Source organism: Bidens hawaiensis, unplaced genomic scaffold (genome assembly GCF_021521415.1).
Source record: "Bidens hawaiensis isolate Kalapana, Puna unplaced genomic scaffold, B.hawaiensis_p1.1 tig00051727_1, whole genome shotgun sequence".
Taxonomy (NCBI): Eukaryota; Viridiplantae; Streptophyta; class Magnoliopsida; order Asterales; family Asteraceae; genus Bidens; species Bidens hawaiensis.
The window spans coordinates 5,310-29,535 of record NW_027499296.1 but is presented as its reverse complement, the minus strand read 5'-3'; the positions used below and the strand labels follow the sequence as shown (position 1 = coordinate 29,535).

Here is a 24,226-nt window from a genome sequence, read left to right as displayed (position 1 = left end):
AATTTCGCGGCCACGCGCCCGAAAAATCGCGCCCACGCGCCTGAAAAAGCGTCTGGAATGACCATGTACTGTCACGTCACCATAACTTCCTGCACGTCCTGACACAGTCAGAAGAAACCGTCGCACGACGTTTCAGAGGTTTGGACTGTTCTTATCCTTTCACCAACTCTTCGAATTTCAAAAAAAATTCAAAAAGATTCAAAAGTAAGCGGGAAAATACCCCTTACCTTGGCAACCAAGTAACCGTAAGACGGATGCGGGTACAGTGTAAAGGCAAAACCCTTCACATACCTAGCACCCGCAGGGAATTGAAGCCAAGAATACCTTGGCAACCAAGTAACCGTAAGACGGATGCGGGTACAGTGTTAAGGCAAAACCCTTCACATACCTAGCACCCGCAGGGAATTGAAGGCAATAATACCTCGGCAACCAAGTAACTATAAGACGGGTGCGGGTACAGTGTTAAGGCATAACCCCTTCACATACCTAGCACCCGCAGGGAATTGACGCCAGGAATACTTTGGAAGTAAAGTAACCGTAAGACGAGCGCGGGTACGGTGTTAAGGCAAAACCCTTCACATACCTAGCGCTCCGCAGGGAATTGAAACCAAGAAGGATCTTCTGGGCAATGCTTGCGGAAACGGAAATAACATCCCCGCATAGCGGGAACGTCGAGAACTACGTTGTTTGAAGCTCCAGGATGGAATTGGGGGTTTTAACATAATTGATCACTATGTTCAAAACTACCAAAACCTCATGGAGAATCCACACAAGTGGGACTCAACGCTCCTGACTTGCGAGGAGGTTACAGACCTACCCGCATCATACCCAAAGATCAAGCAGGAAAGTCGGGAACTTCTGCAAGTGACAAGGACTTCCGCGGGAAGAATCCCCATGGAAAACCTTAAAAAAAAAAAAAAAAAACTTTTTCAAAACCCTTTTGCTTAAGTCCAAAAGTTCACCTCACTTTATTAAACACTCATGAGAAGAACATTGGACTGGGGGGACTTGAAGAGGTAGGTCCCAGCAGAGCCCAGTTGGACCCGCAAGACTCACCTTGAAGAGGGACGTCTGCGCAGAAACCAACTGGATCCGCAGGACCAGCCATGCTCAGAGACGTGACGTCCTTACGCGCAGTACGCAAGCTGTTCCCGCAGGAAATGCCTCCCAATGGTGAAGGACTCTGCCTGTTCCAGCAGCTGCGGATACAAGCCATCAGGGAAGGCCACCCGCGCAGCAAGGCTACACGCACAAGGCACTTAGCTCTCATCACTCAGTGTCACCTGAAGGAATGAGCAAAGCCGGGAACAATCCCGCACAAAGGCGGGAGGGGGAATACTCCCGCCCAAAAGCCAGTCCGTACGATACGGGAAGATCTTCTGTACTGTACCTGACGAGGTATGGGCAAAAGATCTGACTAAAGATACGACAGCTTATTGACAACAGTATGGCGAGCAACATGCTCCTGTACTGTATGTCACTATTAGCCGCTGCCTACTTACCAACTCCTGTCATACCACGTGCATAGCCGGCAGTTGGTGGAAAAGGAATAGTACACAGTAGGCCTGGTCACTATCAGCCGCTGCCTACCCACCAACTACCAGCAGGGCACGTGCGTAGGCCACAGTTGGTAGAACAGGAATACTATTCAGCAGGCCACACCTCCTTGGAAACCTACCTTCGGCTATAAATACCACAAATGGTATGATCATATCTTATCACATCACATTATCATCATATTATACCTGATATCTGCTCTAGCAATCTCTTAATATACTTTTATATTTAAAGAGCAATCTAGTCTGATTCTCACGCCGGAGGGTGGTCACAAGGAGGAACCCCCCCCCCCTTCTCAGTGACAAGCTCACGGTGTCTGTTTTGCAGGTTATCAGAAGAACCATCTTTGCCGGGTCTAACTCCTCGTGGGAAACATCTATCTAACCCCCAGGTTACCCGTAATCTGCCCGGGGTCCTGTTGGTGTTTCTTCAGTTGTATCAAGCTCATTATTGCTTCTTGGTGCAATGATCACTTTTGCTTGCTCCTCAAGATTGAAGTTCTTCCATGTGAAAGTCGGGTCAATGTAGTCGCGATACAACTCCAAGACCTCGTTGTGGCTAACACAACCTGGGTTTGTAAAGTTGTAGATCCCGGTTAGGTTTCTTTTAGCCATTTCTACGGAGATTGGGAGGAGTTCATCGAGAATGGTCATGGAGTTAGGGATATTGACCACTTTCTCATAACGGCTTATTTTGGTGATAAAGTTTCGTGGGTTTGTAAGATCGGAAGAAATAGGCATTCGTACGCGTAATGTGCATACGTTATCATAGTTTTTGAGCAATTCCTCCACCTACATATGTTACAAATACATATCTTGTGGGTTGACCCGCCTCGCTCGGTGTTGAGGCGGGTACATACCTCTTCAAGCCCCCCCCCAGTCTAATGTGTGTCTTGTCTCGCGCGAGCGAGGTAAGATAGATATTAGACTTAATAGTTTGCTCTTTTAATTGGGTTTTGTCTTTTTCTTCTTATTACTCATCGTTGCGCGAAAATCTATCCTTTTGGTTGAAACGAATCGTCCATGTACGTGGTTGGTTGTTGCAGACATGCGTCAGTGATGGAGACGTGTCAGACTTTTCGTGTGCTCGAGGTGCTACAGTTGTCTTTCATGTCCCCTCACATAGTGTCAGGAACACGTGTCGCGCTCGCGTTGGTCCGTACCTGCGAGTGGTGGCGCGTGAACTCTGGCAGCACCTGTATCTTTTCTTTTCGTGTCTTCTCACACAGTGTCAGGGACACGTGTCGCGCTCGCGTTGGCTTACACCTGCGAATGGTGGCGCGTGAAGTCCGATCAGTACCAAATTTTCTCTCTCCTGGGCCTATAAAAGTAAGCCCTTTGAGTTTTATTCTTCATCTTCTTTGTTGTTTATTCAGAGCTTTCTTTTCTTTCTATTCCGATTAAGTGCCTATCTTTCAGATTTCCGTTCTTCAGAAGCAACTTGTGTCTGACTCTGTTGTATGTCTGATAGCCCAGACAACACAATCTCCCCCAGCAATCGCCGCGTGAAATCGTTAGTAATGTCTACGTTGAAGAAGACCGGCAAGGGGAAGAGGGCTGCTGAGGCCTCATCGGAGGAGGTAGGGAAGACCAAGGCAGTGAAAAAGTGGGATGAGATCCCCTGTAAACTGAGGCAGTCCGATTTTGACAGCCTTATCGCCTCTCAGGGTTTTCTCCCTGAGTATGGCTGCATGCTGCCGGCGGCCGGGCAAACGGCGGCGGACCCGCCCACCGGCTATATATCCCTTTATTGCCATTTTTTCACCCACTGCAACCTTCGTCTTCCGATGACAAGGTTTGTGGGTGCGCTGCTTAGGTTTTATGGGATTCATATATCCCAAGTCCATCCGTTTGGACTTGTGCGCATGACTCACTTTGAGTTCATGTGCAAATCCCAGCGCGAGGAGCCCACCCCTCGTCGCTTTCAATTTTTTTATAAGCCAAAGATCCAAGATTCTTGGTTCTCCTTCATTCCTCGCAGTCAGAAGGTCAAGTGCTGCACTGTTTCCTTCAAGAGCCTTCATGACTGGTCTGAGAGATTTTTTTACATTAAGGCTGGTGTGATCCCCATCCGCATGACCATGCTTGCGATCTCTTCTGCGCCTGCGGATGTGGGTGTCTTCAAGAACCCAACTGGCGCCTGGGTTAAAACGTTGACTGCCGAACCATCCCCCGCCAAGAACATTTGCGAGGAGGCACTTGTGGGGGTTGGTATGAGCAGGAGGTGGGCCGACAGCGCGACTGAGCCCGTTATCCAAGTTGACGGCTTGTGTAAGTTAATCTCATTGCATTATTTCTGCGCGAATATAATTCGTTTTGCTGATATCATTTGACTTGTTTTGTGCAGTCAGCAAGGAGTATGTCCACGCCGCCTATGATGAGCATATGGAGGGTGGCTCCGTCGCGCTGGGCGCTGGGGAGGTTGGCTTCCCCGATCGCTTCGATGACATGTTCATCCCTGTTGATCTGGGATTTCTCTTTGACAGCGATGCGCCTGGTAAGCCTTTGTACTTATGCTTATGCCTTTATAATACCAAATTTGGCTAACATTTCCGTTGCACGTATTGTAGATGCGCTCGAAAACTACGAGCTGGAGCTCGCGGAAGAGGAGGAGGAGGAGGAGATTGAGGTGCCCCAACTAAAGCGTAAAGCTAAAGGGAAAACTGGCGCAGGGGCCAGTAAGAAACAGAAGAAAGATGATGCCCCTGTTGTTCAGGATCCTCCTACTCAGGCGAAGGGACTTGAGAAAACCCAGGAGTTTACCTCCAAGTTTTCCTTGTCTTCCCTGCCTCAAAAAGTGGGCATACCTCCTGTCCACACGAGGTATGGTGCCGCCACCTCCTCCCTTCGCGCGGCGGAAAAGGGAAGCGGCGTTGCGCCTGTTATTTCCTCTTCGACAGGTATACTTTGCTTATCCTTTATGGTTCTATGAGCGCGATTCTGATAGAATTACTAATGAATCTTTACTCACTCAAATGTTTGTAGAGCCGGCGACCTTGGTAGATCAACCTCAGGCGCAACAAGGTGCCGAGGCTGCGCCGGAGGTCGCTTCGAAGTCCCCTGTTTTACCCTCAAAAAGGGGAGAATGGACTTCATGGCGATGTTTAACTCGCGAACGGCGTTGCGCCAAGGTATGTATTGCGCTTTTATTTTCTGACTTTTTTTTTTTAGATCAAGTCATGAACCATTTCTTTTTGTTGATTTTTTCATAGGAGTCATAGCTGGCGTACAAGCAGCTGGCGGCACTCCTGGCGCCGGTGCCAGCGCCGTTGGTTCTGCTCCTGCTCCTGCAAGCGCTGAATCTCCCCTCATCGGGATTACTAAGGAGCAGGAGGCCGTTTTACGAGCCGACCTGGCGGCGTCGAGACCTCCCTCACCTCCTCCTGCGCGCAGCCCTCCTCGCGAGACTGATTTTGGTCCTAGGTCGTAGGAGAAAAGGCCTGTTTCAGAGGAGGATGAGGAGGTTCAAGTTGAAGACTCCGACGGCGGCCGCGCCAGCCCTGCAGCGCCACGAGATTTTGCGGCGCAGTCTTCTCGTGGGGCTGGCGCTGACTTTTCTGCTTCATCCCCGCAGGTATAGGTTCGTTTTGCTCCGCTGCGCGGACTTCCATATTAGTGTTTTGATGCCTTAGATCATTACTTTGTGTTTGCAGGAAGCCGATCACATTTACCGCCCGAGATGGAATATTACTGAGGACAGCTCATTTCAATCCATGGGTGTGTGTGAGGACTTATGCGCTCATTCTGTGCCTCCAGCTGAAAGGAGGTTTCAGGAGGACCGCGCTCGCGTGGACTTGCTCAACGATCATCTGTTTGCTGGGTCGGCTTTCTTTGCTGCCTCCCAAGAGCTTCGCTATGATTACGTAAAGGTACGTGATGCTCTTGCGGAAGCCAAGCAAGAGGCTAAAGTGTCTGCTTGGCATCTTTCTGATGCTCGAGAGAGAGCTGAGAAACTCCAAGCAGAGCTCAGCGAGAACAGAGCAAGTGCCAACACCGCCTTCATGAAGCGCGGGCATGAGCTACAGGCTGCGCGGGAGAAGCTACAGGCGGCCGAGGCGGACGCGGCCAAGTACGCGCGAAGAGTGCGCGACTTGGAGTTGGATGCGGAGGCGCGTGACCAAGCTCTTGTCCAGTCTATAATTGACAAATCATCATTGGAGAGTGAGGTTGCGCGCCTGAAGAAGGAGCTGGCGGCCGCGCGGGCCGAGAAAGATGAAGCCTTGGCGACGGCAGCGTCTAGCCAAGAAGCACTTGATGCTGCGCGAGCGGAAAAGGAAGAAGCCTTGGCGGCAGCAGCGTCCGACAAAGAGGAGCTAAAACAGACCAAGGAAACTGTTGAGTTGTTAAACTCTCAGATTCCTGCCCTCGAGACGACTGTTTCTTCTCTCGCGCAGGATCGCCAATGGCTAGTCTCACAGGGTATGACTCGTTGCGCTTATGCGATGAAATACTCAGACGAGTTTCAGGCCCTTGTGATGGATTGCAACGCTGCCTCGCGCTTGGTGGGTCGAGCTGAAGGGTTCAAGGATGGTTGTGAATATAGCGCACTGAAGAAGAACCCATCCGACTACCCTTACCAGCTCGACGTTGTCTTCGCGGATATGGCCGAGATGGGGGAGAAGTATTTGAATACTCCCATTTCCATCCTTGGGCAGGTATTTTAACCTTAATGAGATTACCTTGACTTATTTTCCAAGTCTTTTTGTACTCATATTTTTCCATATGATTTGCAGATATCCGCGCTTGCTGACCAGCCCGATCTCGGCGCGCTAAAGAAATTACTTGACGAGTGCGAAGGGGCTGGTGGCGGCGATGATGGCGCGGGGAATGCTGCCCCTGCTAGCGGCTCTGGCGTGGCCAAAGGATCCGCTCTTGACACTATTGTGATAGAAGACTCCATTCAGGACGAACAACTTGACTATGGTCAGTTTGGAGATGACGAGGAGCGGGCTGCGCCAGATGCTGAGGGCGGTGATGAGGACGATGAAGAGGCTGACGTCGACGTGGAGAATTGAGAAGCCCTTCATGTTTTTTTTTTTTTGTTTGTAGTTTGTATCTCATCATCTTGTAAACTTGTAAATTTCAATGCTTTGGAATGAAATTTTGTTTTTCCCTTATTCGCATCTTGCGCATTCCCCATTCATCTCTTTATGTTGCATGTTTGCTTGTTGAATATAAGATATGCTTGCACGTTGAAATAAGAACAAGGTTGTAAGGAAATTATTATACTTAATCCTTGTCATATTGTAAGTGATTTTGCCATATCTTGATTATGTTGACACGTGCCTTGGCGTTTCATTATTCCTCTTTTGCGCGACGTTATCGCGCATTCATTATAGGGAATTATGAGTTTTTTAGCCTTTACGTGTCAGTATGTGTTACTCAGATATCCATTACAATTTCATGCGCGACCTCGACCTGAGACCTTAACAACTATGTTTTGGCATTTGCTTTGCCTTAGTTGTGCTTAGGTATTTTTATGGTCAGGCTGCGCAGCATGTAGGATGGATGTTGTGAGTGATTTGAGCTAAGGCTCACATTATTGGGCTAAGGCCCTGAGCTAAGGCTCATATTATTGGGCTAAGGCCCTGACGTTTTAGAGTTAAGACTTGTTAACGCGTTTGAGCTTGAAGCTCGCGCATGTATGTTTTACTTCGTTTTATTTTTTGTTTTGATGTCAATACAATGTTTTCATATTGCTCAAAATTAATAAAGAGAAGTGTGAAACATGTATGCAAAAGGTAATAGAATCCACATTAAGAGAAGATAGCGCGTATCATTATTCATAATGGCTTAAAAAGCCTTGATTACAAACTTGACATTTTTTACATGAAACATCTTCTAAGCTGTGCCGCGTTCCATGCGCGCGGGATCTTCTTTCCATTCAAATCTTTTAAAGCGTACGCGCCTTTTCCCAATTCTTCCGAGACTTGATAAGGTCCCTCCCAATTGGGGGACATTTTTCCCGGGGGTATCGCGCGGCTAGCTTCATTGTTTCGAAGGACAAAATCATTTTTCTTGAAGTGGCATTCTTTCACGCGCTGATTGTAATATTTTTCCAGTTTTTTCTTGTATTTGGCTTCACTGATGATAGCCGCCTCTCTGCGCCCTTCAAGCAAGTTGAGATCCAACCTCCTTTCGCGCTCGTTATCAATCTTGTTCATCATGAGCACTCTATGGGATGGGCATCCAATTTCTGCTGGAATCATTGCCTCCGTTCCATAGGTTAGGCTGAACGGGATTCGCCATTGCTGGTTTTGCTTAATGTCCTGTGCGCCCACAGGACATTAGGTAGCTCTTCGACCCAAGAATGGGATTCTCCCTCCAACCTTTTCTTCAGCCCATTTAGCAAGCTTTGGTTCGCGCGCTCCACTTGGCCATTCCCCTGAGGGTGGTATACTGAAGTGAAAATTTGGTTGATGCGCAATTCCTTGAGCCAGCTGGATATCTTCTTGTCAGTGAATTGTTTGCCATTGTCGCTCACAATTTCCATGGGAAGGCCAAAACGGCATATGATGTGGCTCCAAATAAACTGCTTCATCGCCTCGGCTGTGATTTTTGCTAGTGGCTTGGCTTCGACCCATTTTGTGAAATAGTCTATTGCCACTACCAAAAATTTTACTCGCCCTTGCGCTTGCGGTAGGGGACCCACAATATCGATTGCCCATTTGTGGAAAGGCCATGCGGAGGTCACCGGAATCAAGTTGTTCTTTGGCCGCATGGTGTTTGGCGCATAGCTCTGACATGCTTTGCATTTTTGGATTTCTTTTAAAGCGTCCAAGTACATGCCTGGCCAATAGTAACCTGCGCTCATTGCCTTGGCAACCACCATGCGTGGGCCAGCATGTATTCCACATATTCCTTCGTGTATCTCTCTGATCACATAGCTTGCTTCCTCAGCATCTAGGCATTTCATGAGCGGTCCAAGATAAGAGCGTCGATATAATGTACCATCAAGCAGTTCATAGTTCTGCGACTTGTGTCTTATCTTCCTCGCCTGTGCGCGATTGTCCGGTACCTTTCCCTCCTTCAAGAATTCCATTATTGGAGTTATCCATGATGAAGGGGTTGTATGAGTTACAAGGACAGACTTCGCTACCACCGACGGGTTGCTCATTACTTCTACCCTGACATCTTTGCCAAAGTGATCGAAGCTGGTTGATGCCATCTTACTCAGCGCGTCGGCAGATTTGTTTTCACTGCGCGGAATATGAATGATTCTGAAGAAGTTAAATTGCTCGATGAGCTTTTTCGCCTGCTCTAGATATAGAGGCATGGTGTTCTCCTTGGCATTATAAAGGCCATTGACCTGTGCTGCTACCAAGTATGAATCAACATGGGCCTCTAGCTTTTTAACTCCGAATTTGTGCGCGATGCGCAGGCCAGCCAGCAGGGCTTCATACTCAGCTTCATTGTTGGTGCTCTTGAAGTCCAACCTGATGGCGTAAGTATATTCATGATTCTCTGGATCCACCAGTTTGAGACCTGCGCCGGATCCTTCGTTGTTTGAAGCTCCGTCAGTGAATAATCTCCAAACATTTTCTTCATCATTGGCTCGCGGAGGATCTACCTCGCGCTGAGCCTCTTCAATTTTTCCTTCGGGGATTTCTGCGATGAAATCAGCTAAGACTTGTCCCTTTATTGCTGGACGGGGCTTATAGGCGATCGTGTGCTCACCTAATTCCAGCGCCCATTTTGTCAGCCTTCCTGAGAGCGCGGGACGCCGCAAGACTTGCTGGATGTTGTAACCAGTCAGAACTTCAATGGGATGACCATTGAAATATCTATGAAGCTTGCGCGACGCGTGTGTTAGTGACAAAACTAACTTTTCCATGATGGAGTAGCGCGTCTCAGGGTCTGTCAGCACCCGACTCACATAGTATATTGGCGTTTGGATTCCCTTGCGATCCACCAACAATACTGCGCCGATGGCGCGCTCTCCTGCTGATAGGTACAATGTCAAAATTTCACCAGGAAGTGGAGCTGTGAGCGCAGGCAGATTTATCAAACATTCTTTTATCTCACTGAAAGCATGCTCGGCCTCAGGAGTCCATTTGAATTGGCTTTTCTTTAAGCAATTTCTCAATGTGTTGACAAATGGGGTAGATTTGCTTGCATGGTTCGCTAGGAACCTGTTGATTGATACCAATCTACCATTCAGCTTCTGGACTTCTTTCATGGTGGATGGCGAGGGCATGTCAAGGATGGCCTCCACCTTTTCTGGGTTCACCTTGAAACCATCCTTGGTGACCATTACACCTAGAAATTTTCCCTCTTGTACGCCGAAAGTGCATTTGCTCGGATTGAGCTTCATGTTAACTTCCTTTAGGCGCCCGAGGGTTTCTTCGATGTCTTTGAGCATTTGTTTTTCCTCCCTGCTTTTGATCATCAAATCATCCACGTAGACTTCTGTAGGTTCCTGGACGGATCGTACACGGGATGTCTCTAACAACGCAGGTGCGGAATCCCTGCGTAGGTAGATACGAGTGTAGAGTATGTAGAGATCGAACACACAAGCAATAAACCAACCACGTTATATTGATAACAAACACGTGACCCAAGGTCACCGTTACAGACTATGACACGTAACTCGGTTACTGAAAACTGAAACGAAAACCCTAAACGAACGACTTCAAACTGTTTCGTCTGAAACAGTATATAAACACGACAACTTCGCCACAGGCGAAGTTGTCAATAACTTCGCTGATTCAACAAGTTCGCCATAGCGAACTTGTTGACAACTTCGCGCATTACAAAACAAACATAAACAAAACATAATTACATTACAGACTCGATTACAAATGCTAGACTATGAACTACTGACATACATGTACCAACAGACTCCCCCTTGGCAGTAGCTTCATATCTTGATCTTCAAATCTTGAGTCTTGTAATCTTTACCTCTACGCGTGCGCCCCTTCTCTCACACATACCGACACTACCCTTTGATATTTCCTAGCTTGATCCTTCCAAGCAGGAATGTAGAAGATCTTCTTCTCGTTGAGCACTTTCAAATCATCCTTCGATAGATTAACAAGATGCATCGGGTCGTACACCCGAAGTACTTCTTGTTCATCCTCATCTTCCATTACCGCCTCAGCTGTCTCACAATCCACGTACCACCATTTTAAATCTTTTAGGACGTTCTTGGGCATAACTTTCATCGGTACTTCTTTCAAATGACGGACTGGTTTATACTTCATTACCATCCAAGGTTTGCCGTCAGCCCTCATTCCACGATCTTTGTCTTCTATCAACTTTCCTTTTTGAGGCTTTAGCAGTTCAAACCTTTTGTCTTTAATGGCTTCTTTCCAGACGATCTTCCCAATGATTCTTGCCATATCATCATTACTTCTATTGATCAGCCCCAATCTCGCTAAATCTCTCACCTCACATTCTGGTAAGGAATTCAGAGATCTCAACAATCTCTTAAAGTACTGAATGCCGTCGTACCGTTTGATCACAAATAGTTTCAGTTCTTTGTCGTACAACCAACATATGATTCCTTTCTTTGACTCTGCATAGCCCTTTATATTATAAGTCTTTCTGAACATCGTTGGCACTGCAGGCTTCTTGGTTTTAACAAACCACTGAGCACAGCCTTCTTTCCAGTTCGGCTGCTCCTCCCATACTGTATCTTCTATCACGCTCTCATCCCCCAATTCTGATCTCTCAACAGCTGGAATCTCATGTTCCACTGAATCATCCACAATCTCACCTTCTTCTAATACATCTTCCACATTAATCTGTTCTCCAATCCTCTCAATCTCATCCATAGGCAACACGTCATCATCATCCATTAACTCATCGTCCTCCTCCTCATCCAACTCCTTCAACGCATCAATAACGTCTTCAACATCAGCGTCGTCATCCACAACTACAACATCATCACCATCTGCATTTGTAGACTCCCCCTCAGTTGTGGAAGCTCCAAGAGCCTGAGAGGTTCTTGGCAGCTCATCACCTGCACTTGAAGGTGCATTGGGATCATCGTCATGATCTTCTCGTCTTTTCGTTCTCAACTCATCGCCCCTACACGTCTTCTTCCCCTGAGATGCCAAGTAATCCTTGAAGGCATCTATTACTCGTCCATGTTCTACCAGGAGGGCAGCTTGTAGTCGATTGGATTCCACTAGGCGATCAATAGTATTTGACTGTTCAGCAACAATCCGCTCTAGCGAAAGAATCCTCTCGGTATCTGAAGTAGGCAATGGAGTTGGTGGAACATCAGCAGAAGTGACCGCAGGTGGTACACTTGGTAACCCTGCAGTAGAAGTTATTGTCGACTCCACAAACCGTGCAACTACCACCGGTGGATTAAGCGGTTGAGGTGGTAGGGACACAATTGTTGGTGCCGACGTCTCGATCGCTGAAACCTGTGCAGTAGTAGGAATAAGAGACATACCAGATAAGGCAGGTGGAGCAAAACGTACTAGTCTTGAAGATTCTCCAGCTCCCGAACCTATCCCTCTCTGTTCTCTTCTTGAGCGTCTTAGCACAATCTGTACTGCCTCCTCTTCATCCACTTCATCCTCATCCTCCCCCACAGTTCTCGGCCTCTTTCCCGTAGTCCGTTCACGAGACACCATAAGTCTTCTTGCCTCAGCAAACGTCTCGTCTAGATCAGAGTCAGCTACCGAAGTAGCTGCTCTGGTAACATCCATAAACTGAGGACCCGAGACATCCATATCAAACAAACCATGTCCACTAAAAGCAGCATCTAGATCAACGTTTTCAGCATTGGACACAGCCTGAGATATAGTAGCTGGCACAGCAGCAGAAGATACAACAGGCGCAGCTGATACAGCATGAGGTGCTGCCGCCTGATGTGGTTGCGGATCCCTGAACTCGTCCCCTCCTGCAGGAACATACTCCGGGTTAATGAGATACCCGAAAAGTGGAGTATGCCTGGGACGCCGCTCAGGGTTGCTTCGAGTGCTTGACGTTCTGCACTGAGCAAAGATACGTTTTGTTACGCACTCAACGTATCTGATAGGGCGTCTTTGCGGTACAGACGGAGCGACATGATTGATAATCATTTGTAGGAACCGAGGATACATAATAAAACGCTCGCGCGCCGTCGCCCGTCTCTGACGATCAATCTCGTAAAAGATTAGCTGACTAAACGAATATCTGCGGTTGTAAGTCAGCGCAATCATAGCCGATTGCATCGTCGCACCCATCCCATCTGTTCCTGCCTTTCTGCCGGACATGCATACTATCAACACATGCATCAAAAAGCGCCATTGATCCAGCAGAAAGCCTTTCCTCCTCTGCGAATCCCCCAGCGGACCCGAATAACCCATCCTTAAGTAAGCTCCGTCACGGAAAGGAGCTACGAATTCCGTTGGGTCGTCTCTCGTTTCATCACCGAACTGCAGAGCCAACCGTATATCTTCCGAGGAAAACTGTATGTCTTGACCATTGACAGTTGCTCGCATCACTGGAGGCTCAGGTCTGCAATCATAATACACCGTCTGCCAGAAATCTTGAATGTTGGGCAGAGATATGGGTAGTGTATTAGTGATCGCGTGAAAAACTCGTGATCGTTGGAGAAATGTGATAATCTCCCTATAGTCTTCAACGCCTCGTGCGTCTGGATCCAAAGTGATGTATTGGTTATGGGCTGGGAAGAATTGTCGTTGCTCATCACCATCATCACCTCCAGTACCTCCAACAGCAGCCATATCTGCACAAAACAAATCAAGTTAGAGACCATATAATCATCTCACAAGTTCGCTGTGTACCATATGCGAAGTTGTGATGTACAGGCGAATTTAAAGTTGAGGCGAAGTTGGGAACAACTTCGCTTCATCTGTAAGTTCGTCTATAAACTTATAAAAAATTTGAAATAGGCGAAGTTGTGTTCAAGGCGAAGTTATGGATAACTTCGCCATAGGCGAAATTAAGCTTCAAGCGAAGTTGTGGATAACTTCGCTGAAGGCGAACTTAAGCTACTGGCGAAGTTGAGAATAAATTCGCGTAAACCTTAACTTCGCCTGAATCTGAAACGGCGACTGTTCAGATTCAAACAAGGTTTATCCGATGTTTCGGACCGATTTAACGATCTAACAATGAAGTCCAACATATTTCAATGGTGTTAGGACGAAAAGGTCGTCCATGAACACGTAACGTGAGGTCGGAAAACTTGGTTTCTAAGGTTCGACGACCCGAGGTCTCGAACCGGGTAAAACTATAACGAGAAAGATAGGATGTTATTGACTACACATACCACTAGTATAGTAGAAACAAGGAACACAAGATCGAAATCGAAAGTGAATAACAAGATCCGGATGTATTGGTTTTGAGAACAAGTTCGCTGGTAATTCGAAAAAAATGATACAGTAACTGTTTACAATCCCTTATATAGGGCAGAGTTGGTTCAGGCGAAGTTAAGCACAACTTCGCCGAATTCAACAACTTCGCCCGTAATTTTCAAAATCAGCCCTTTAAGTTTGAATAATCCTGAATTTAACCTTAGAAATTACCAAAAAGAGTTAAACAAATATGATCAAGATCTAGTAACCAACAATAAAATGATATAACTACAAAAAACAAAACAAAAAAAATCTTAGAAAAATTTTAACGAAATAAGGGATCAAATTTCAGTCTAGTCAGGGACCACTACGTTTTAGAAAAGATCCTAACAGGAATCATACTAACGATGTGACTGTCACTTAGATCCGTGTTTGGCTGTATTATGACATAGAGACACAGGTTGTAAGCATGTAAATAACGTAAATGGTTTTCATCGTTTCTGTGATACGGATTAAGGTTCAGTTAAGCTCAAAAGTTTAAGATGGCAACATCTCAGAGATAATGATGTCTTCTATCTATTCTCAAAGCGTATTTGGCTATACCCAAGTCACCCCGAATTGACTTCGACCCATAATGTCTGATTAACTTGTATATACTCGTTGACTGCTTCCCGTTCTTTTCTTACTCCAGACATGAGAAGTCTTGATTGTTACTATGTCTCATAAGTACTAAAGATATACACACATTTTTTTTTTTTTTTTTTTTTTTTTTTTTTTTAAAGCAATCATTCTTATTGACTTCGGAGTATTAAACTACTGCAAGTCCCGAATCTGGATCACTGTAGTGTCTTGAAATGTTTTCTTCACGGGAATCAGATCACTCAGGGGCTCGTGTATGACTGGGTAGTCGCTTTTCTGCCTATCATTCGGAAAGATATGTGTGAAGACATTCAAAACTCTTAAGGAGTTTCCACGTAAATTCGAGTAGTTTAAGTTAGTATCACATACACTTTTACGCACCATAAAAATTACCACGACATACAATGACTGTTCTAAAGCCTTTTAAGCCTAATAACTTCACTAGTTAAGCACACACGATCAGTATATATATCATTTTCCAAGGTTGGATCAATTTTCTGTTAAACACAGCATAGAACTTCATACGAAGTAACAGACTTGAAAATTAATTTCATTTCCCTTAAAAAAACTTTAAATTCAATCGCCCCAATCACGTCAAAGTCGTCAGGTAAACGGCTATCCTGAAGATCCAATGGATCAACTGGACCGACCACATACAAGTATGTGTCCTTCTTACTAAGTATGACCGACTAATTTTCAGCAACTGAAAGAACACACGTCATAGCTGCACCGGTCACTTTCAGTCTTCCGGTTAATGGCTATCCTCATTCTCTAAGTTGAAACGAGGACCAAAACATATCCTAGGATATGTCCATCAAACTGAGGTAACCGACTAATTTTAAGCAGAAATGACCCATGTTTTTTTTTTTTTTTTTTTTTTTAAACCAAAGACATGGTTACTCGGGATTGATCATCCCGTTTAGCTCAATTAGGTTTTGAAATCTGGATTTATCAAACGCTTTTGTAAACAAGTCAGCAAAATTTTCAAGTGTATCAACTTTTTCGATCTTTATTAGTTTCTTCTCAGCACAATCCCGTATGAAGTGATGACGAATGTCAATATGCTTAGTTTTACTGTGCTTCACGGGATTGTACACGGGATGTCTCTAACAACGCAGGTGCGGAATCCCTGCGTAGGTAGATACGAGTGTAGAGTATGTAGAGATCGAACACACAAGCAATAAACCAACCACGTTATATTGATAACAAACACGTGACCCGAGGTCACCGTTACAGACTATGACACGTAACTCGGTTACTGAAAACTGAAACGAAAACCCTAAACGAACGACTTCAAACTGTTTCGTCTGAAACAGTATATAAACACGACAACTTCGCCACAGGCGAAGTTGTCAATAACTTCGCTGATTCAACAAGTTCGCCATAGCGAACTTGTTGACAACTTCGCGCATTACAAAACAAACATAAACAAAACATAATTACATTACAGACTCGATTACAAATGCTAGACTATGAACTACTGACATACATGTACCAACAACTTCTAGGTTTCTTCCAATTTGCTCGCTGAAAACGGCATCCATAAGTCTTTGGTAGGTGGCTCCCGCATTCTTCAAACCAAAGGGCATTTTTGTGTAACAAAAAACTCCCTTGTCGGTTCTGAAGGCAGTCTTGTCCTCGTCTTGTGGTGCCATTTGAATCTGGTGATAGCACTTGTAGGCATCCAGGAAACATTTGAACTTGAATGGCGCCACGGAGTCCACCTTTGCGTCGATGTTTGGGAGGGGGTAACAATCTTTTGGGCATGCTTTGTTGAGGTCTTTGAAGTCAATGCACATCCTCCACGACCCGTTACTTTTCTTTACCATCACAGGATTGGCTACCCATGTCTGGTATCGTATCGGGCGGATGATGTTTGCGCGCAATAGATCCTCAACTTGCGCATTCATGGCCCTCGCCTTCTCATCCCCCATGACTCTCTTCTTTTGAGCTATTGGCCTACAGACTTGAAAGTGTTGAGAGAATGTTGTGCCAGGTCTCGCGGAACCCCAGTCATATCGGAGTGTTGCCACGCGAAGACCGACATATATGCTGTGAGCAATCTTTTCATTCTCAACCTCGTATCGTCTGATATCGTAGCGCCAATTGTGATTGTTTGCTCCGGGAATTTTGGGTTGAGAATCCATTCCTCTGGCGCGTTGTCTGCCATTGGAAGTTTCATTCTCCCTTCCCGCGGAGTACTTGTCACTGCACACAAATGATCTCGGTATACAAAAGTTACACCTGTTGGAGTTGGGAACCCCAACGCGCCGTGCGCTGGCGACGGTATGGCGTTAAATTGGGCAATCGTTCCTCTACCCAAGATCATATTGTGGCAAGAAGTGGTGGGCAAGACCAAGAAGTTGACAACTTCGGCTCGCTTGTGTTTCTCATCCCCCATAGTTAGTTCAAATTGTATTTGACCTAGGGGATGAATGATTTCATTTGAAACACCAGAGATTGGTGCATTCACAATTTCAAGCCTTGCTTGGTCTGCTGGATCCAGCTTCCTGAAACATTGCTCATACATGATGTCTGATTCGCTGCCAGTGTCCACCAGGACTTTTGACACTTCATAATGAGCAATGTGTGTAGTGATGACAAGAGGACTGCTGATGGAAGGGCCTCCCCTGATTCTTGGGAAGATTACTTGTTGCTCGCGCCAATCTCCTTGGATTTGCGCGCTTCTCTTTCTTGATCTTTGCCCTTGCGTTCCTCCCTCGGCTACACAGATTCTTTTGAACTTTTTACTGGCAGAGGCTCCTTCTGGTTGTTCATTTTCTGGTCTTGAGTTTTTTACCAGGTGAGCCAGCTTGCCTGATTTCACATCTTTTTCAATTGCATCCTTCAAGTGGTGGCATGCATCAGTGTTGTGTCCTGTGGACTTGTGAAACTCACAGTACTTGCCACTGTTTGATGGTCCCTTGTAGTGTAGTGGCTTGGGGCTTTTGAACTGGACATTCTCAGTGCTTAACACTTGTGAAGGTGTTTTAGTGAGGGGAGTCCATATTCTTGGCAGAGGTCTGTTAGGATCTCTGCCGCCTTCCCTCTTGTCACCCTCCCCGCGATTACGAACGTCTTTTTGGGGCTGGGGTGAGCTTGGTTGCACCTGCTTTTCTGCGGAAGAAAAACTGGTTGGTTGCAACCTGGACCATACAGAGTTCTGTTTGCCCCTTCTTTCGTTGTTGCGCGGTGCCTCTGCTTGATGCCCTCTTTCTCTCGCTCTATCTTGGGCAATTTGTTTTTCATTTCTCGCGAAGACTCGCGATGCTTCCATTAGCTTGGCCCAAGTGGTTGGCATGCCATCTCTGCTCACGAGAACTCGGCGGAGTTGATCACTGCGCGCGCCTTGTATAAAGGCCACGCGCAATAGTTGCTCAGTGATACCTCCGATTGCCAGAGACTCCTGATTGAAACGAGTTATGTAGTCTTCAATCGTTTCATCATTCCTGCGCACGCAGTGCATGATGTCATCAGGGTCGCGCGTGTGTCTGCGCTGCTGTACGAAGTGAGCTTGGAACTTTTCCAATAGTTCCTCGAACCCATCGATTTGCCCAGTGGGCAAGCTTTCGAACCAGACACGCGCCGCGCCCGTGAGGCAGCGAGCAAACATGTGACACCATGTTGGCATCGTCCAGCTTTCTAGGTTTCCAGTGTTGTAAAAACCTTGTAAGAAATCGTCTGGATCTGTTGTGCCGTCATATTTGCCCAAACCACTTGGCATCATGGTTTTGTGCTGAATGAGGGCCTTCGCGATGCGCTCAGTGAATTTTGAATGTTTCACCAAGATGGCTGGCCTGTACGGTGTGGTTACATCCACTTGCCCTCTCACTGGTGGGCTGTATGGTGTGTGCAGATCCAGATCGGCTTTGGCTCCAGGCGCCATGTTCATGTGCGCGCGGAGCTGTGAGCCTCCTGCATGAGTATCTCGCGTCCTCCTCATGTTGTGCACTTCTTCATCACTAAACTCAGCGTGTTCAGTGTGAACAGAGTGACCCTCTTCCGGCGCGCGCCCCCTTCTTGTTCCATGAACGGTTTGCTTATCAAACGCTAGCCTTTGTGTTAAGTCGGCTAACTTTTTGTGTTTGACCATCTCATTGTACTTGTCCATTAGACGTCGTTGCTCGTTTATGAGCCATTCTTTAGGGTCATTGGTTTCATCTTCTGGACCCATTGGTCCTTTTTGTTTCGCGCCGGTAAGATTTTGGAACGTGAGATCGTCTGGAGGAGTTTCAGTCTGGCCATGAGGAGTTGTGATGAAGGGATGGTTACTGGTGGTGCGCGTAGAATCACGCGGCACCCTCAGAAACTGATGTCCCTCATTAACATCCTCACGTTCAATATCCTCCAGAACTTGATCGCTGTTACGAACACCAGAAGCCATGGTGAAAAAATTTTTTTTAGAGATCTGATGAGATTTTGTTGCCGTTGTAACAGGTGATGGCGCCAATGAAGGGACGATCTACTTTCCTCGTCCTCTGTCCCACGGATGGCGCCAATGAAGAAACGTGGATCGACTCACTGGTAGACGATCTACTTTCCTCAGGTGTGATTATGCTATTTCACCGATGGTTCTCTGGGATCTGAATTCTTCCACCTACAAAATGAACAGCACCGTAAACTTACCCCTCAGAAAGGGACAGAGGGGTCCTCTTTGGGGTAACCCTCCGGTGTGAGAATAAGAGTTTGTAGGAAAAGGTGATAATCTGAGAGTAAGGAATTGGAGTGTATTGCTTAATATAGCTGAATACTGTGTAATAAGGCATACCCCTCCTTGTGGAGTTGAAGTGGTATTTATAGTGCTAGGGTTTCCAATGATTGGGCTCAGACCCAATTAGGGCATTTTTGGCCTCCTCCTATTGCTTTGCGCCACGTGTCCTTGGGACACCTGGTGCTTTTTCATTGATTAATTGCACATGGGTTTTGCTGAGTTGTCCACCTTTCATTGGCAGCTGTCAACGTCAGCATATTCTTATTCCTTAAAAAGATACCTTCTGGAATGTTGTCTGACGTGCACAATCAAGGTTGCCCTAATCCTGATTTGGATAAGGACGAGGTTGATTATGTGCATGTGTGATATGCGCCTATCCTGAGGATGCGCGAGGTCTTCTCTTTATTCTCACGCGCAGATGTTTCATGCGCAGATGTGATATGCACAAGCATGTGATATGTGCCACGCGCGGATGCGCCACGCGCAGATGTGATATGCGTGAGCATATATGGTGCGTGAGCATGTGATACGCGTGAGCATATGTGATGCGTGAGCATATGTGATGCCTGAGCATATGTGATGCCTGAGCATGTGATGCATGAGCATATGTGATATGCGCCATGCGCATAGGTTTTGGCTTTGTGCCTTCATAATATCTTGATTTCAACCCTCTTGTCTATATCTTGTGGGTTGACCCGCCTCGCTCGGTGTTGAGGCGGGTACATACCTCTTGAATCAACAAATTCACACAAAAATATCATAAGAACAAACAAATACCATAAGGCGTCACCTTTTCCTGCACTATGGCTTCACTCATTAGTGGGGCCTAATTTGTAGCTCTAGTTTTGAGTATAGAAAAAGTAAATAATATGGACTCATATGAACCATAAAGTAAAAATAAAGCTTATAGAATATTTAGATCCACCAAAGTTTTTACTTTTTATCAACAATTTCACAAACATATATCAAAAGTCAAACACAAAATCAACATATCAATGTGTACATTGAACAAATCATAAATATGAAAAAAAAATAGATTTTGAAATAAATAACTAAATCTTTTACTTGTACTCTAACTTTGTGGGACCCATAATTATAAATAATCCATAAATACCCATAAAATTGGATACAATATTTTATAATTCTACAAACCAAACCAAGACAGAATTACAAATTTTGTCCTTTAAAATAAGACGAATTACGGTTCGTGTCCTTTTCTAAGTTTCCTTGCAGGCGGTGTACTTTAAACTTTTTTTTCCTACAAGTTTTGTCCTTTACGCTAACTGGGTTAGAAAAACTCAGTTAAATACCCTCACGTGAGACGCATGTGAGGGCATTTTTGTCTTTTCGTCTATATCATGTTATTTATAACACCTTCCCCTCCTTTGGGCAGCAATGTTGATAAACAGATCTGCAAACCCAAACTCCGGCAAGGCGGCACACAACAAAGGGAATAATCAACAGGGTCATGATGGGGCGGTGGTGTTGAAGGATTTCTTACTTTTGCTGATGCAAACACCAATTTCCGGCATGGCCTTAGGGCCGTCCACGATGGTGGCGAAGCTGAAAACCGAATCTCAATTTTCCGGCGACCATTTCTGTGTTCAAGTCGAATTTCTGGCGACCACTTACTCTTTTACAAATCGTTACCTGAATCCTTGATTCGTGCAATCAATTTATGGATTCATAAGTTGCCGACTTGCCAACGACGCTATGGCGAGACGTTAGGGTTTTGACTTTGTGTCTTTGTCGCTGGACTTGTGGCGGATGAATAGGAGGTCATTGACGGCGTCATTTGAGGGTATCATCTACGGGAACTGTTTCTTTCTTCACCGACGTTTATGGGGGGCGGGTACATCGGCGACGTTGTCGACCGGAGTTGATGACTAGGGTTTGATTAGGAATGATTTCAAGCTTGTTTGAATCTTCGCTCTTTATTTGGAATTCGATGTTGGGAAGCATAAAGAGTGGTGAACTAGAGATTAAAGATTTGGGGGTGAAGATGCCGGAAGAAAGATGGTGAAGTCGTTTGGGTGAAGATGCTGGAAGATGATGAGGGGGTTGGATGTTGAACTCGTACGCTGGATGATGAGGGAGTTCAACGACGGCGGCGGTGGAGGTGGAAGAACTGCTGGCGGCGACGGTGGAGGTGGAAGAAGTAGGAGTGTAAGTAGGAGTAGAGTTAGAGTAGGAGGTGGGTGTCATTTTTGGAATTAGGGTTTGGGTTTGATGGGAAAAAAAAGTTGCAGTTTGGTTTCTTCAATTTATGAGAGAGAAGAAAGGAAGATACATAGACAGTGTGAAAAGACAAAAATGCCCTCACATGCGTCTCACGTGAGGGTATTTAACTAAGTTTTTCTAACCCAGTTAGTGTAAATGACAAAACTTGTAGGAAAAAAAAGTTTAAAGTACACCGCCTGCAAGGAAACTTAGAAAAGGACACGAACCGTAATTCGTCTTATTTAAAGGACAAAATTTGTAATTCTGTCACAAACCAATGGAAGATAAAGGTTCGTTATGAAATGAATATCAAGAGCTTAAATCCATCACTAATTATTTAATTTAATAAATAATAAAGTACTTTATCAAAACTACATTTATTTTACATAAAAGAATTTTAAAAAATGTATATAAACTATTTAATAAATAATAAAGTACTTTATCTCGAGATGAGCTCAAAAACACTCACAAGCCGAGTTCAAATTAAAAAAAAAAGGCTTGAAACAAGCCAAGCTCTAGCTCGTGTGGACCGTGTCAAAATCTTAAACCCACCCATATTTTTTTCCAACAAATTCACACAAAAACATAATAAAATTAAAATTAAAATCTGGAACCAAAATATAAAAAATTAAAATCCAGACTTTAACAAAACCTTACCATAGCTTTAGTCTTGGAATAAAACGACCCAACAAAATTCGGAGTATCCTCTTCTTTAAATCCGACACCCGACCCGAGTTCATGCTCCGAATCATACTCAAACATACACCCAGTCGCATAATTAACCAAAATCAACCCTCTTTCCCTGCACACGTCAGCAAGCGTCAGCGTCCCGACAACATTCGTCCTAATCGTCTCCACCTTATGCGACTCACACCAGTCAACGTTCGGCCGCCCGGTCACCATTAAAAACATGTGTAGGGTGTACGGAGTCTATTTCGGCTATTAGGGTTTCACGGGACTCTAAACGGCCGGTTCCGTAGGTGTAGTTGATGGACTGGGATTCGCAGATTTTGCCGAGCAGACCGCCGATCCAGCCGGTCCGGCCGTAGATGAGGAAGTGGAGTGGGGTGGGTTGTGAGCCGTTGGATTGGGTGACCATGGTAATTGGGTGAGGGTGAGGTGTAGAGGATATTATGGGTAGTGGTGGTGGAGTGAGGGAGGGGTTGTTGTGTGTGAGTTTAATAGGGGGAAGGAGATGTGCCAGCTGTTATATCTTATTCGAGTTAGGTGCCGTTTGTTTTTCTGAAAAAGTGTTCATGAAAGTTTTTCTGTGCATGCTATTTTATATACGTTGTTCAGGTTGCGCACATACATTGCCTGTGGGTTGTTTGTTTTTTTTTGAACTCTTTTTGGTGTAAACTTGATCTGCCCACTTCTAAATATTCTAAGGTCTACATAGGGTTAAACATCACCTACTAACACCCACTGTTAACCACCATCACTGTCACACCCGGCCCTGAGCGGCGGAAACAGCCGGGCGCGCGCGAGTGGGGATTGATAATTAAGCACGGGCCATTGCAAACATTTATAGTAAGATTTTCATTGCGCATGAAATGTTTAATACAAATACATTACATTGTTCAAAAATTACATAAAAACATCCAAGTATAAAACTGTTGAAGATTTCCACGCCCTATCCCCTTGCGCGGCGGGAACAACCACGCGCATCGAAGGGATAGAACTAAAATCTTCCAAAAAAAGCTAGTTTTAGATGTTCAGCGTGAGGTGCTCTAAGTGTGACTCCATGCGCTACCTAGTTATCTCCTGAAAGACACGTAAAAACATTTGAATCAGTATAAACTGAGTGAGTTCACAAGCTTTAGTAACTTGATAAATCGCATTGCATCATAGTCTTGACAAAATCATATTGAAACACATTTATGATTTCATGTCTAAACATATACTTGATAATCCGTATGAAAACATAGATCTGACACATATTTCTGATAAAAGTCGTTCCGCGGGCTACGCGCGATCATTACTGGAAGTGTGCTCGTCCATGCAAAGTGGCGCTGCCACTACGAGCTAAATAATATAATGCCGTCCCGCGGTTTACGCGTGGACATTTCTGAAAAACCGTGCTCGTCTATGCAAAGAGGCGCTGCCCCTACGAGCTAATCAATAATTCCGTCCCGCGGGTTACGCGCGGACGTTGTGCCGGAAAACAAGGCGCTCGTCCATGCAAAGAGGCGCGACCCCTACGAGCGGGCTCAAACCCATAGTACTGCCCCATGACCATACTAGGCACTCGTCTATGCAAAGAGGTGCGACCCCTACGAGTGGGTGGATCAAACCAGCAGTCCCTACCCTTAGAGTTCCAATGGTAAAGTGATCACTTACTCGAGTTCTAGCGCACATACATCGAAAACCTTAGATAACCGTTCGCATTGCTCATCATGAAATATAATTTAAACACATAATCGCTTGCATAGCTTGTAAGTATACCATGATAAAACATTATTTAAGTACGTGTCCCTCGCCCCGAAAACAGTTTAAAAACAGTGAAAACAGCGAGAATAGGGGCTGTGAGACTCACCTGTGGTTCTTGTTAAGGGATTAATCGAGATTCGGGTTTTCTTGGTGTTGGCCTCGGAATTGAAGGTCTAGAATACGATTAAATAACAAGAAGTATATATATTAAGATCAAGAATTAGGAGAATATAAGGGTTGGAAAGCAGATCTCAAGGTTATATTCTTGGCTTACCTGGTAACAGGATCGGAAACGAAAGCAACGGATGCCTGGGAGATGATTAGTGCAAGTTGCAGTTCTTAAGAGAGAAGTTTGAAGTGTGTTTTGGGTGATATTTTAGGTTACATATTTATAGGCAAACTCAAGGGAACAC

At 45.4% G+C, this 24,226-nt stretch overlaps 1 pseudogene across 1 annotated transcript in view; it reads right to left on the bottom strand.

The window, feature by feature from the left end:
• The window catches only part of LOC143599274 (bifunctional dTDP-4-dehydrorhamnose 3,5-epimerase/dTDP-4-dehydrorhamnose reductase-like), a 29,180-nt pseudogene extending 6,668 nt beyond the window's left edge, over positions 1-22,512 (bottom strand). Inside the window, exons 1-2 of the transcript XR_013147272.1 lie at positions 22,041-22,512; positions 2,082-2,348 (exon numbers count right to left, since the gene is read on the bottom strand). The product of XR_013147272.1 is annotated as a bifunctional dTDP-4-dehydrorhamnose 3,5-epimerase/dTDP-4-dehydrorhamnose reductase-like (transcript). The remainder of the gene's footprint in view (positions 1-2,081; positions 2,349-22,040) is intronic.
• Positions 22,513-24,226: the final 1,714 nt, after the last annotated feature.